This window comes from Canis lupus, chromosome 2 (assembly GCF_011100685.1).
Source record: "Canis lupus familiaris isolate Mischka breed German Shepherd chromosome 2, alternate assembly UU_Cfam_GSD_1.0, whole genome shotgun sequence".
Classification (NCBI taxonomy): domain Eukaryota; kingdom Metazoa; phylum Chordata; class Mammalia; order Carnivora; family Canidae; genus Canis; species Canis lupus.
The window spans coordinates 64,579,800-64,594,595 of NC_049223.1; the positions used below are offsets into that span (position 1 = coordinate 64,579,800).

General features: G+C 48.1%; 1 protein-coding gene across 1 annotated transcript in view; it reads left to right on the forward strand.

Annotated features, from left to right (window-relative positions):
• Positions 1–3,032: 3,032 nt before the first annotated feature.
• Positions 3,033–14,796, forward strand: part of LOC487290 (nuclear receptor coactivator 5-like) — a 51,939-nt gene continuing 40,175 nt past the window's right edge. The window contains exon 1 of the mRNA XM_038531090.1: positions 3,033–3,254. The gene's annotated coding sequence lies outside the window, so the exon portion shown is untranslated. The remainder of the gene's footprint in view (positions 3,255–14,796) is intronic.

Here is a 14,796-nt window from a genome sequence, read left to right on the forward strand (position 1 = left end):
GGCCTGTGGATTCCTCCCTGTGCATTTACGGCCGAGCAGGTTTTACAAGCCTTATGGACAGCCTCAATCACCTTAGGTAGGGATGGATAGTAAAACAGGGGCTGGAGAAACTGGTTCAGTGCCCTTGGGCCAATATGGAGAGATTGGTGGATATCAGTAATTAGGGTATGGGCCAGGTTTTCTGCGAGGGCAATCTTCCCTCGGATGTAAATCCATCCTTTACCTTCTGCCTTTCCTCCCAGGGCCTGGAGGGCTTGAGTTTCCTTTATAGAGTAGGAAGGTCGATGAGGGGTATTAAGGAAGAGGATGGGAGATATTGTGTTACTTAAGGCCATTTCCCTGGCCACTGAGTCGGCCTTTGAGTCGGTGTAGATGGTGACTCGTTGTCCCTTAGATAGATGTAGAGCCCTGGTGAGAGCTATAAGTTCAGCCTTTTGGGAAGTAGTCCCAATTGGGAGGGGGGACTGTCTCCACTACCATCTCTGGGGTGACTACAGCATAGGCGGCGTGTCTCCGACCATCCGCAGCCAGGAAGGAGCTGCCATCTACAAAGAGTATACGGTCAGGGTTGGATAATGGCTGATCAGAGAGTCCAGGGTGGGGAGAGGTGAGATCCTCTATGAGCTGCGTGCAGGAGTGAGTGGGTTCAGAGGTGGGCGAAGGTGTAGGCAACAGAGTTGCAGGATTTAAGCAGGGAGAGGTAGAGAGGGTGATTTGAGGGTTTTCGATGAATAGCAGATAGAAGAATTGGAGACGAGAGGGGGTTAGGTGGGCCAGGGATCGGTGGCTAAGAAGATCCCCAAGTCGATGGGGGGAGTAAACCACGAGGGGTTGTCCCAAAGTCAATTTGAGAGCCTCCTTAGTTAAGGAGGCAGCAGCTGCGAGCGCCCTAAGGCAGGGCTGCCATCCGCGGGCGGTGCTGTCTAGCTGCTTAGATAGATAGGGCTATAATCCGGTAAGTAGGTCCAACCGGTTGGGCCAAAAGGCCAGTAGCTGAAACCGACCGCTCCTCAGTGTAAAGGTGGAATGGTTTTGAAGGGTCAGGCAAAGTTAGTATCGGCCCAGCGGTGAGACAGTCTCTTAACTTGGAAAACAGGTGGCGGACCGAAGAGGGATCAATGAGAGGACCCTGGGGAGTGTCCTTTGCCGCTTGGTATAAGGGGCGGGCCAAAATAGAAAAGTTTGGAATCCAGTGTCTAAAGAAGCCAGCCAACCCGAGGAAGGAAAGTATTTCATCTGCCGTCTGAGGGGGTTGGAGCTCTCGTAGGAGGCGGATACGGTCTCCGGTAAGAGATTTAGAGGTGGGGGTCAGGTGGATTCCCAGATAAGTGACCGAAGGGGTGCAGAGTTGTGCCTTAGAGGGTGTGACCCGATACCCTTTGCTCCCTAGGAAGTTAAGTAGGGAGGTGGTGTCATCCTGGGAGATGGTGAGGGCAGGGCTCCAGAGGAGGAGGTCGTCTACATATTGTAGTAAGGTACTAGCCTTAAGGAGGCATTGCTGTAAATCCGCAGCCAAGGCCTGACCAAAAATATGGGGGCTGTCCCGGAACCCCTGGGGTGAGACAGTCCAGGTTAATTGTTCAGAGGTATGTGTGTCTGGGTCTTCCCAGGTGAAGGCGAAAAGAAAGTAGGAATCGGGGTGTAGGGCAATAGTAAAAAAGGCATCCTTCAGGTCCAACACCATACAGTGAGTGGTGCTTGGAGGGATATGGGATAGCAGGGTATAAGGGTTAGGAACCACTGGATGGAGAGGGACTATTGCCTCATTAATGAGTCGGAGGTCCTGAACCAATCGATAAGCTCCGGAGGGTTTACAGACCGGCAGGATGGGGGAGTTACAGGGAGAGCTTATGGGAATCAGAAGTCCCTGACGCTTTAGTCGTTCTATGATCGGTTTGAGGCCGAGGTGATGGAGGAGGGAGATAGGGAACTGGGGTCTAGAGGGGAACTTGGAACCGTCCTTGAGTTTTATTTTGACGGGAGGGTGGTGGGAGTCCACTACAGGTTCCGAGGTATCCCATACTTGGGGGTTCACGAAGGGTAGGAGAAGATGGAGTGGAGAGATATAGGACGAGACGAGCTGAGGGTGAGGAGGGAGGAGAGGGGGACAAATGAATAGTTGCCCCTAGCTTTTGGAGGATATCCCTACCCAGCAGGGGCACTGGGCATGAGGGAATCACCAGGAATGAGTGAGAGAAGGGGAACCCATCCAGGCTACAAGTAAGGGGAGGTGTGGCCCTAGGAGTGGAGGGGTTCCCGTCGATCCCCATAACAGCGACTGGTGAGGGTCGAGTAGGTCCCGCGTAGGAAGGCAGAACAGAATAGGCAGCCCCCGTATCCAGCAGAAAGGAGATGGACTTGCCCGCTACCTGGAGCATGGCCCTGGGCTCGGCCTGGGTGAGAGGGGCGGCCGAGGCCTGGGCTCCGTCAGTCTCCTCCAGCCCGAGCAGTTGGAAGCCTGGACTCACCGTCTGGGTCTTCCCCCGCGTTGAGGCCCGAGGATTCCCTGAGGCTAGGGCAGTCGGATTTCCAGTGGCCCATCAAATGGCAGAGAGGGCATGGTCGGGTTGGTGCCCTCGGGGTGGGGCACTGACGGGCCCAATGGCCTTCAGCCCCGCCTTTGAAGCAGGCCCCGGAGGGGTGCGGGTGGGTCCCCCTCTCTGCTGGCTCCTGGAGCCGCGGCCGCAGGGCTGCTACCAAGGCCTGGGTTTGTAGCTGAACCTTCTGCTGGAGTCTGGCCTGTCGCTTCAGCTCTGCGGCTTCCTCACGGGAGTTAAAGACCTTAAATGCCATTCTCACTAGGTCAGAAATGGGGGTCTGAGGGCCTTCCTCGACTTTCTTTAATTTTTTGCGGATATCTGGGGCTGACTGAGAGATAAAATGTGTGGCTAGAACCGTGGCCCCCGCGGGACAGGCCGGGTCCAAGCGAGTGTACTGAATTAATGCCTCGGTCAGCCGGTTAAGGAATATAGCTGGGTTTTCGTCAGGGGCCTGTATGATTTCCCTGATCTTGTCATAATTTACGGCCTTATTAGAGGCCGCCCGCACGCCAGCGATGGGACATCGGACCACGTGGTCGCGGCGCCGGCGGCCATCTTGACCGTCTTGGTAATCCCAGCCTGGCTCTACGGGGACCGCCTGAGCGCCGACCGGCATTGTGGCGTCGGTCAGGTGGACCTGATCAGCGTGTCCCCGGGCAGCAGCCTGGATACGTTCCCTCTCCTCAATGGTGAGGGTGGTGGTCTGGATGACATGTAAGTCATGCCAGGTTAGGTCATAGGCCTGCGCCAAGTATTGGAATTCCTTGATGTAGTTGTCGGGATTGGCCGAAAAGGAACCTAAGCGTTTTTCTATTTGGGATAGGTCTTGTAGAGAAAAGGGCGCATGGACTCGGACAACCCCTTCAGCCCCTGCAACCTCCCTCAAGGGGCAGACCAGGTCTGGGGAAGAGTTTTTGGATCTGGTACGGGCAGAGATAGGAGGGGAAGGGAGGGGGCTGGAAGGTGGTTGAGGTTCTGGGGCTGGGAGGAGAGGAACGGTTGGAGAGGGTACGCTCGAGGCTGGGCCTGGGCCTGGAGTGTCGGAGATTGAGGAAGGAGTCGGGGACACAGGTTGTTGGGGAGCGGGTTGGTAGGGAGGAGGAGACAGGTGTGGGGCCCTTACAGGGGGCCTGGAGAGATCTTCAGGAGGCTCGGCGAGGGGGGATGGAGGGGCCAAGTTGGAGTCTCTAGAGGTGGAGTGGGGAAGAGTCCGCGGGGGAGAGCGGGCGAGGAGTACCTGAGAGGTTGAGCAGCTAGAGCAGAGTTCTGGTCTGGAGCGCAGGGTCCAGAAAGCCTGGACATAGGGCACCTCAGACCATTTGCCTTGGCGTCTACAGAGATTATCAAGGTCCGTAAGTATCTGATAATCAAAAGTGCCTTCAGGTGGCCATTGTGATTGGTTATTCAGCCGATATTGAGGCCAAGCGACGGTACAGTAATGGATAAGGCATTGCCTTCGTAAGTCCTGGTCTAACTCCAGAGTTCGGAGATTAGCCAGTAGGCATCCTAAAGGCGTTTTGGAATCGAATTTGGTCTCCTTTACTCCCCGGAACCGCGGAGCCACCAGGTGGCGGAGGAGGGTTTGCCCTGACACGGCCGCGATTAGGACAGGGCGCCCCGGGAGAGGGTCGGAAACCAGGGAACACTCACCGCAAGGAGTCCGGTGACCCCAGCAGAGAAAGAGAGCGGAGTCCCAGTCCGACGGAGGAGGAGAGAGCCTCCGTGCTGTTGCAGGGGCTCGATCTCCTCCCGGGTTTCGGCACCAAATGTTAAGTTTTTTAGTAACTAGATGGAAATGAGACCGCCAAGGCAGGCGAGGGTCCAAGAACAGATTTTATTGCAGGCACCCTCGGGCGAGGTTCCACGACTCACGGGGGAAAGAGAGTGAGTCGAGGAAGTCGCGCCAAGACAAGGTGGTCGGGGGCTTACATAACCTTGTAAGGCAGAACGGTTTCCTATTGGTTGGCTCATATGCAAAGCAAGGATTGCAATCCAACCAGAGTGACCCTCGCTATGCAAAGGAAGGATTGCAATTCGACCAGTCAAAGGTGACTTCCGTCCTCTGGGGTTTGAAGGGCATTGGGTTAGGTTGGGGAAGTCCAAAGGAGAGGTGTAAGGGTCTGCTCAAGCTGTCAGTAGGTCATTGGTCCATTGGCGTCCCAAGTGGAGGTGGTGACAGGAACCTCAGCCATTTTGGCGTATCCGCCATCTTGAGGAGTTTCCCTTCCCGCCTGGCCCCAACAACAAATATAGGATCAACTTGTGAGTACTCCTTCGCAAATTGGTTTGCTTATTTCCTAGTCCTAATTCTAAGATTCATTTGTGTCGATGTATATGGCTATGAGACAGTCATTTCTGTTGCTATTTAGTAATCCAAGGTAAGATGCATTATTTTTTTATTCTTATTACTACTGATAGACATTTTGATTGCTACTGTATCTTTTCTCTTATTCCTTTTTTTTTAAATTTTTATTTATTTATGATAGTAACAGAGGGAGAGAGAGAGAGAGGCAGAGACACAGGCAGAGGGAGAAGCAGGCTCCATGCACCGAGAGCCCGACGTGGGATTCGATCCTGGGTCTCCAGGATCGCGCCCTGGGCCAAAGGCAGGCGCCAAACCGCTGTGCCACCCAGGGATCCCTCTTATTCCTATTTTGAACAGTACTTCTACATGTCTCTTGGTGCACTCCTATAAGGGTTTCTTGTGAGTAGTGGCCTTCATTTTTGCCCTTATATTCCTCTCTGTGTTTATGTCCTGACCCATTACGCACACATATATTTATCCTGATTTTTGGGGAGGCACCTTGGCATTTTCTATACTACTCTATTTCACTTTAATTAGTTAATTAAGTTTTAAAGATTTGTTTATTTGACAGAGAGAGGGCATGCAAGCAGGGGGAGCAGCAGAGGGAGATGGAGAAGCAGGCTCCCTGCTGAGCAGGGTACCCTATGCAGGACTCCATCTCAGGACCCTGGGATCCTGACCTGAGCCTAAATCAAAAGTCGGATACTTAACCAAACTCGGACACTTAACCGAAGTCAGATGTTTAACTGACTGAACCACCCAAGCTCCCCTCTATTTCATATATATATATATTTTTTTTTAATATTTTCTTTATTTATTCATGGGGGGGGGGCGGCGGGCGCAGAGACACAGGCAGAGGGAGAAGCAGGCTCCATGCAGGGACCCCTTGTGGGACTCCATCCCAGGTCTCCAGGATCACACCCTGGGCTGAAGGCGGCGCTAAACCATTGAGCCACCTGGGCTGCCCTCTATATTTTTTTTAAATATTCATTTTATTTTATTTTATTTTATTTTATTTTAAAGATTTATTTATTTATTCATTCATTCCGAGAGAGAGAGAGAGAGAGAGAGAGAGAGGCAGAGACACAGGCAGAGGGAGAAGCAGGCTCCATGCAGGGAGCCCAGTGTGAGACTCGATCTTGGGACTCCTGCGCCAAAGGCAGATGCTCAACCGCTGAGACACCTAGGCATCTCTCTAGAATTATTTCTGTCAGTTTCTAGAATTATTTCCCCCTTTTGGGAGAAATAAATTCTGCCATGATATTTTTCTTTCTTTTTTTTTTTTTTAAGATTTTATTTATTTAAACATGACAGACACACAGAGAGGAAGGCAAAGACCTAGGCAGAAGGAGAAGCAGGCTCCAAGCAGGGAGCCCGATGTGGGACTTGATCCTGGGACTCCTGGGTCACGCCCTGACCCGAAGGCAGACAGATGCTCAATTGCTGAGCCACCCAGGCATCCCCTACCATGATATTTTTCTAAGAAATCTCTGTCCAATAAAAATAGGGGAAAAGAAACTAAGGAGAAAAGGATGGGTAATTTAAGCAGCCTAATCAAAAGGGAATAGGTTCAGGGTGCCTGGGTTCCCTCAATGGTTGAATGTCTGCCTTCGGCTCAGGTTGTGATCCTGGGGTCCTGGGATTGAGTCCCACAACATGCTCCCCACAGGAAGCCTGCTTCTTCCTCTATGTCTCTCTCTCTCTCTCTCTCTCTGTTTCTCATGAATAAATAAATACAATCTTTAAAAAAAGAGGGGGAATAGATTCAAAATTAGGAACCTGTTGAAGTTTATTAGAGACCCCTACTATTTGAAATATTTTAATATTCTGAGGCAGGGCTTGCTGTGTAGCAGTGGGGTTAAGCACTGCGTGTGTAGCTCTGGTATCAATAAGAACACAGAGAGATTCATTCCTAATCTGAAGACTTTTTTCTTCAACCTGAGTAAGAGGGAGGATTGGGAAAATCCTCTATAGTTCCCCGGAGCCCCATCATTGGGAATTAGGAGGCCGCTGGAAAGGCTAGAAAGGCTAGCTGGAGGGCTGATGGCGCTATAAGTTGGTAACAGTCTTTTTTCCAATGTTCTGGCTTTTTGCAATAACAGCAGAGATCATGAGGTTTTGCAGTTTTGTTTAGGGACTTCTATTTGCCGGAGTTAAAAATTCAGAATTTTAGTGGTCTCTCTTTTTAGGTGACTCATCTAGCATGCAGGTGAGCCAGTTTGCCAAATTAACTCAATCTGGAGTGGACACAGTTTCCCATTTCCCCCTGTCCTTCAACAAAAAGAAATTTCCTGGCTCAGCCCATTAATAAATATGGGGTTAAAGGCTTACCCAAGTGGATTCAACATCTAAAGGAAGACCAGAATTTTCTTTGAAAATCTGATGTAAAATAGTCATGAACAGGTTCCTCAGATTTTGTGTGCAAGTTTGAATTTTGTTCCAGTCAAAATTTGACTGGTTTGGAGAAAGCTACTGCAATTTTTCGGTGGAGGTTTTCAGCATGTGTTTTTAGTATTTTGCCAAAAAGTTAGGGGTTTGTTTTTCTAAATCCCATTTAGCATGCTCCCATGGGCAAATTTCATCCAATGTTTGGCTTGGCTGTCACTGGCAAGCATGTGGGCTAAGTGATAGAAATCTGAGAAACCGGGTTGGTAAGTTCGAATAACTGTGTTAAATTCTTCAGCAAACCTATGGGGGTCCTCAGTCACTTTAGGAAACTCTTTAACTATGGCTCACAATACAGCTTTAGTCCAGGGAACATAAGAAATTTGGGATTTGTTTGTCCCCCAGAAGCCTTTTTCTCTTTTCCTAATTGTTTGCCTCACTTAGTCTAGAAATTGTATTCAGCAGAGAGGCAATTTTAGATTCCTGATGACGTTTGGAAGCTTCAAAATACCAATCAAAATAGGCATCCCATTCAGCTTTGACAACTTTAAACCTGTGGCTGTCCAATTTGGTTTGGAGAAAAATAAGTTCGTCCAGATTGAAAGTTACCTATAATGGGCATCGGTGTTTGAAATTATTTTTGGTTAAGTCGGTCCATTTGCTTAGAAATGTGTACGAGGAACCAAAGGTTGTTTTTTTTTTTTTTTTATAAAGTTGATTGGTCTATTTTCCTTTTTAAAGGTTTTATCTATTTGACAGAAAGGGAGAGAGAGCCAGAGAGCACAAGCAGGAGGAATGGCAGAGAGAGAGAGAGAGAAGCAGGCTCCCCACTGAGCAGGGAGCCCAACACAGGACTCAATTCCAGGACCTGAGATCATGACCTGAGTGGAAGGCAGGTGCTTAACTGACTGAGCCACCCAGGCACCCCGGGATCACAGTTTTTAAACATAAAACTGTCTGGAATCCAGAAGGGGGATGCCTCAAAACATTTTGCTGACTGGACCCCATTTCTTACAGTTGAGTTGGGTTTTTTTTTAAGTATTCTCTACATCCCCCATGGGGTTTCGAACTCACAACCCTGAGATCAAGAATTACATGTTCTACTGATTGAATCAGTCAGGTGCCCCTTAGAGGTTTTTCTCTAGAGTGAAAAGAAAAATTCCTAAACTGCTACTTTAATAGGAATGGCCCATTTCCAAAAGGAATCAGGCCAAAGGCCAGCACAGTTCTGATAGGAACAGTACAATTCCAAAATGGAGTCAGACTAAAGGCCAAATGAGTACTCTCAGAAAAGACAGAGCCTTCAAATAGATCCCAAATAAAGGCCAGGGAGCTCAAAACGCAGAGTAGACTTAGCAATTCAGGAGAGACTTACTCACTCAGACTCCAGGATGGGCAGGAAAGCAGTGGGCTCAATGGGCTCTATAGGTACCAGCACCTGTTTGCTCACCATCCTTGGAGTTGGGGGTGGGGTGGTGTCCTCTCCAGATCCCACTTATGACACCATGTAATTTCATTAAACAGTTATTTTACCAACAAATATGGTTTTACTTGGGAATCACAAAAAATTGCCATTCTGGACAGGCAGGCTACAGTAAAAACCATAGGCTAGCTAGTACAACAAATAAAGGAATGAGAAATGTTATTTTATGGAGGAGGAGGAAACTAGGAAGAGTTATTTTGAACAAAAATCCACTGATGAAGAGCAAGATTTCAGGGTGATGATGTTTCTCATTGGCTGAGTTGCTGGAGCTGTTGATTTCTTGTAGGTGATGCAGTGAACGTCTTTTCTTTTTGGGGCCTATAATTGATGATCCTTGTGACTATTCTGTTGGGGTCTGTAATTGATCATTCTTCCTGTGATTGACATCAAGTGGTATGGCATAAGAGCTCCCCCTTCTGGCCTCCTGGCTTTATTTTAGTGAGATTTCCTTTTATTAATTTTCATACCCTTGAAGATGACCTAAAACATCTCAAATTGCATAGGGAGCCAAAGGGGGTTAGTGAAGCTGCAGATGTTTGGTGTTCTTTTTTTTTCTTTTTAATAATAAATTTATTTTTTATTGGTGTTCAATTTGCCAACATACAGAATAACACCCAGTGTTCATCCCGTCAAGTGCCCCCCTAAGTACCCGCCACCCAGTTCCCCCCACCCCCCACCCGCCTCCCCTTCCACCGACCCTAGTTCGTTTCCCAGAGTTAGGAGTCTTTCATGTTCTGTCTCCCTTTCTGATATTTCCTACCCATTTCTTCTCCCTTCCCCTCTATTCCCTTTCACTATTATTTATATTCCCCAAATGAATGAGACCATATAATGTTTGTCCTTCTCCGATTGACTTATTTCACTCAGCATAATACCCTCCAGTTCCATCCACGTCGAAGCAAACGGTGGGTATTTGTCGTTTCTAATGGCTGAGGAATATTCCATTGTATACATAGACCACATCTTCTTTATCCACTCATCTTTCGATGGACACCGAGGCTCCTTCCACAGTTTGGCTATTGTGGACATTGCTGCTAGATGTTTGGTGTTCTGCAGACAATTTCCTGTGAATATAGATTAGGATCTTACCTTGACACAAAAGCAAGAAAGGTGAATTCATTGAAGATATAAGGGAGAGACTCTTTAACACTTTATAACTATTTTTTAAAGTGTACAATTCTGGTGCATTAAGTACATTCACATAGTTGTGTAACCATCATCACTATCCATCTCCAGAATACTTTTCATTTTGAGAAACTAAAACTCTATCCATTAACACTAACTCCCTGCCCTCCCCAGCTCCTGGTGATCACTGTTCTACTTTCAGTCTCCATGATTTTGACTTTAAGTACCTCATGTCAGTGGAATAAAATAGTATTTGCCCTTTTGTGAATGACTGATTTCACTTAACATTTGGTGCTCAAGATTCATCCACATTGTCATGATTGTGGCAGAATATGTCAGAATTTCCTTCCCTTTGAAGGCTGAATAATATTCCACTGTATGGGGGTGCTTGAGTAGCTCAGATGGTTGACCGTCTGCTTTTGGCTCAGGTCATGATGTCCAGGTCTAGAGTTTGAAACCTCCGTCAGTCTCCCAGCTCAGTGAGGAGTCTGCTTCTCCCTCTCCTATCCCTCCCCCTGCCTGTGATCTCTGTCTCTCTCAAATGAATAAATAAAATCTTTAAAAAAATATTCCACTGTATGTATCTACCACATTTTGTTATCAATTCATTACCCTTTGACAATTGGGCTATAATTAGAAGATTCTCGGTTCCTCTAAAAGCAAACAGTATGAAAAGAAAAATTGCTACTCCAAGCCATCAGACCAAGTAGATGAAATGAAGAGTACTTTCCACCTTATCTTTCTGGTTTTGCTCTTCAAATCTTTGGTTTATTCTAGTCATGTTGCTCTTCATTCTCTGCCCATTTACTATAATATGTAAATGGAAAATTGCTTTTATGTTAACCTTTTTTTAAGGTTTATTTATTTTTTTTTCTGAGTACGACATTATAGCTGGTTACAAATGGCTCACTCAATACCCAATCTTCAGAGAAAATCGATCACTATGCATGTTTCTATTCTGCTGTATATGCTGATTACTTTCTAATATTTCCCATTTCCTAGCCAAAACAGGTAAAACACCTTTTCAGAGACAAAAACATGGGGGAAAATGACTTTTTTGGAAGTTGATACAGTCAAAGACCTAAGGAACACCAGCTTAATTCATGTTATGATGTGGTTTGCATAAAAGGAAAATGCGTTTGGGGAAATTGGGCCCAACTTTGAGACCCCAGGTTGGCACTAGAGAGTACAAGAAAAGTTATATTTAGGTTTCCCTGCCAGGAGGAAAGTTTAATTGGCAATGATCAGCCAATCCACCTGGGCTGCCTCTCCTGTATTCCTCTTCTTTCTTTAGCTCAGAAGAAGGGACTCCTTATTTTCTACATCATCCAAATGTGGAGGATTTTTTTTTTTTAAGATTTTATTTTTTATGTAATCTCTACACCCAGTATGGGGCTTGAACTCACAACCTCAAGATCAAGGGTCACGTGTTCTACCTACTGAGCCAGCCAGGTGCCCTCAAATGTGGAGGATTTAAGATGGTTACGCTCTTTGATATTCCTTACATCAAGAGATGTGGTCTGTTGCCCTTTCCTTGAGTCTGGGAGCTCTTTGCTATTGCTTAGACCTGTAGAATACAGCAAAAATGATGCTGTGCTCAGTAAGATAAGGCTATAAATCAATAAATAATTGTTTGGTTTAGGAATTTGTTCAGACCTATTTTTCTGGAGTTTGCAGGATGGGCTCTTGAACTAGGAATCTCATTGAGATTACTCGTCTGGGAAAACACATTCCTGTCAAATAGCAATTTTACTGACTGAGACTTGCTTTAAGATCCTTGCCTTGTATTCACTAATCCTAAAATTTACTCCAAGACGTTTGCCCAATCCCAAACAATCCCTATTTTTAAAAATAATTCAAAATGTAGGGGTGCCTGGGTAGCTCATTTGGTTGTGTCTGCATCCTGCTCAGGGTCCTGGGATGGAGCCCCACATGGGCTCCCTGCTCAGCAGGGAACCTACTTCTCACTCCACCCCTCCCCCCTGCTTATGTACTTGCTCTCTCTCTGTCTCTGTCTCTCAAATAAATAAATAAATAAATAAATAAATAAATAAATAAATAAATAAAATATTTAAAAAGTATTTCAAAATTTATAATTTATTTAGTACATAAATATCAAGGAAATTACATTTAACATTTCTTTAAAATTAGAAGGATGTTATTTACTAAAGCTACTTACTATAGGGTGCCTCGGTGGCTCAGTTGGTTGGGAGTCTGACTCTCCATCTTTGCCCAGGTCTTGATCTTGGGGTTATGAGTTTGAGCTACATGTTGGGGGCTCTGTGCTGAGTGTGGAGCCTACTTTATTTATGTATTTTAAAGATTTTATTTATTTCTTTCCACAAGAGACACACAGAGAGAGGCAGAGACATAGGCAGAGGGAGAAGTAGGCTCCCATGGGGGCCCGATGTAGGACTTGATCCTGGGACCCCAGGATCATGCCCTGAGCCAAAAGCAGTTGCTCAACCACTGAGCCACCTAAAAAGCCCTGGAGCCTGCTTTTAAAAAAAAAAAGAAGGACAAGAACAAGAAGAAGAAGGACAAGAACAAGAAGAAGCTATATTACTAAAGAGGAAGTTCTATAGCCTTTTAAACTCATTGATAGCCAATACACTTAAGGAACTAAAAATGTCCTTTTAAAATTCAATTTTTCCGCTTTCTTGATAACATCTTTCTTGCTTGTTAGGTCTCACAGACTCCCAGTCACTCCTTATCTTGAAAGACCTGCTTGAACTACCCAAGCCCAGACCCCGACCCTATATACATTTCTGTTGGGCAGACTGAGGTAGGGCCTCTCCAAAATGGGTGACCTAAGGCTACTAGGTGGGGTCACCCTTCCACTAGATGTCACTACGGATAAGGTCCTGGAACTCCTCAAGCCACAAACAACTCACGACCTACCGAGACCCGCCTAAAAGAGGAAGAACACCAGAATCAGCCAAAAGCAAGAGCATGCACCCTGCTTCACCCTATCACAAAAAACCTTATGTCCCTAAGCACCCAGAGTGCTTCATGTTAAAGCACTCTCGAACCTGGCGCTGCCTGGCTCTGCAGTCCCTAATTCTTCAGGCCGACCATGTAAAACCTAACAATTTCTTTCTTAAGATTATTTATTTATTTATTCTTGATAGAGAGAAGCGGAGACACAGGCAGAGAGAGAAGCAGGACTCCACACCAGGAGCCCGACGCAGGACTCGATCCCGGGACTCCAGGATCGCGCCCCGGGCCAAAGGCAGGCGCTGAACCACTGGGCCACCCAGGGTTCCCCCTGAACCTCACAATTTCCTTTCCTTGTCCCTCCATTCCGAGATCCTACCCGGATTGTCAAGGTTAGCGCTTTCCATTACTACAGCAAAAGCCTTACAGAGTTAATTGTGCTTGGTCGCAAGTTTTTCTGGTTGTCTTTTGAGGAGCTGCCAATCTCCTGGGTAAGTATTGCTCCATGAAGCCTGAGCTTGAGTTTTAGGTGTGTGTGTGTGTGTGTAAGTGTCCTGGGAAGGGACGGGGTAAAAGGAGTCGCAACGGCAGCTGGGAGTAACAAGGCTGGAAAGCCACTCCTCTGCTGTCCTCTCCTAGAATGTAAGCTGATGGGCACAGGCATTTTGTCTTCTCTGCTTTATCCTGCGAACAGTTTCTGGCACACACTTAATTGTTTTTTGGGGGGTTGTTGCTGTTGTTTTTGGCACACAGATAATTATTAAGTGTAAGAATGAGCACTAGAATGACTGTGTGACTGAAAACTTGAAAGACCAAGGAAAAGCCAGGGAGGGAGGGAGGAAAGGGGAAAAGCCGCAAGAAGGGCCTAGAAGACAGTTAGCGAGCCTGCGCCTTGCAGCCTCCCAGCCTCCCAGCCTCCCAGCCGGCAGGGGCGCTGTGGGCGCTATGGGCCGCCCGAGCGGGCGGGGGCGGGGCCTGCGGGGGCGGGGCCTGCGGGGGGCGGGGCCGCAGGCGCGCAGGGCAAGGCGGGAGCGGAGAGGCTGGAGAGGAGGCGCGAGAGGCCGTCTGAGAGGCCGCCTGAGGGGCCGCGGCTGTCCGCCTTGGTCAGGCCAGGTGAGTGCCTCGCGCCGAGGGCAGCGGCTGGGCCCCGCCTCGGTGCTTCCCTGTGCCGCTGACCACCTCCGGCAAGGAGAGCTGAGGGGGGCTGAGGAGTCCGGTGCTCAGAACCCGCGTTCCGGCTCCTCAGGGGCCTCAGTTTGCCCAGTTGAGAAGCGGCTGGTGGGCCCGCCGCGCTGCTGTGGGACGAGCCGGGCCGGCCCTGCCCCGGCTTCACTCTTCCTTCCGGGATTTACCGACGGGCAGATTAGGGGATTACCTCAGGCGTCTCGAGTCGGGCCGCGCGTGCGCCTGGGCGGGCCACCGCCCGGCGGGGTGACCCCGGGCGCGTCCCCTGACCTCTCTGTGCCCACTTTTTCTCATCCCCCAAGTGGGATAATCCTAGAACTTACCGTATAGGGTCTTTTGATGATTAAATGAGTTAATATGGATAAAGATTTAGAGCAGACACAGTCTCCTGTCGCACCATTTCCAAAGCGCCTCCACTTCCCCTGCCCGTTACCATATGTAGTTGTAAGTTTGCTTCAGGGATTATTTAATAACCGTTTTTGGCTGTTTAATGTTTGGTTAATTTTTTTTTTTTTTTTAAAGACTTTATTTACTTATTCATGAGAAACACAGGCAGAGGGAGAAGCAGGCTCCGTGCAGGGAGCCCCGTGTGGGACTCGATCCAGGGACCCCAGGATGCCGCCCTGGGCTGAAGGCGGGCGCCAAACCGCTGAGCCACCCAGGGATCCCATAATGTTCGTGGTTAATAAATTATTCCCGTTGAGGGCAGGGCCGCGCGCTCACTTGCTCGCCCTATGTTCCCTGCACCAAGCTGGTTGCCTGAGTCGGGGAGTCTGAAGCCAGGGTTGCCCGGGCTGGGAGTACATACAGGGGTGATCAGGGTTGCGCCTTCAGTC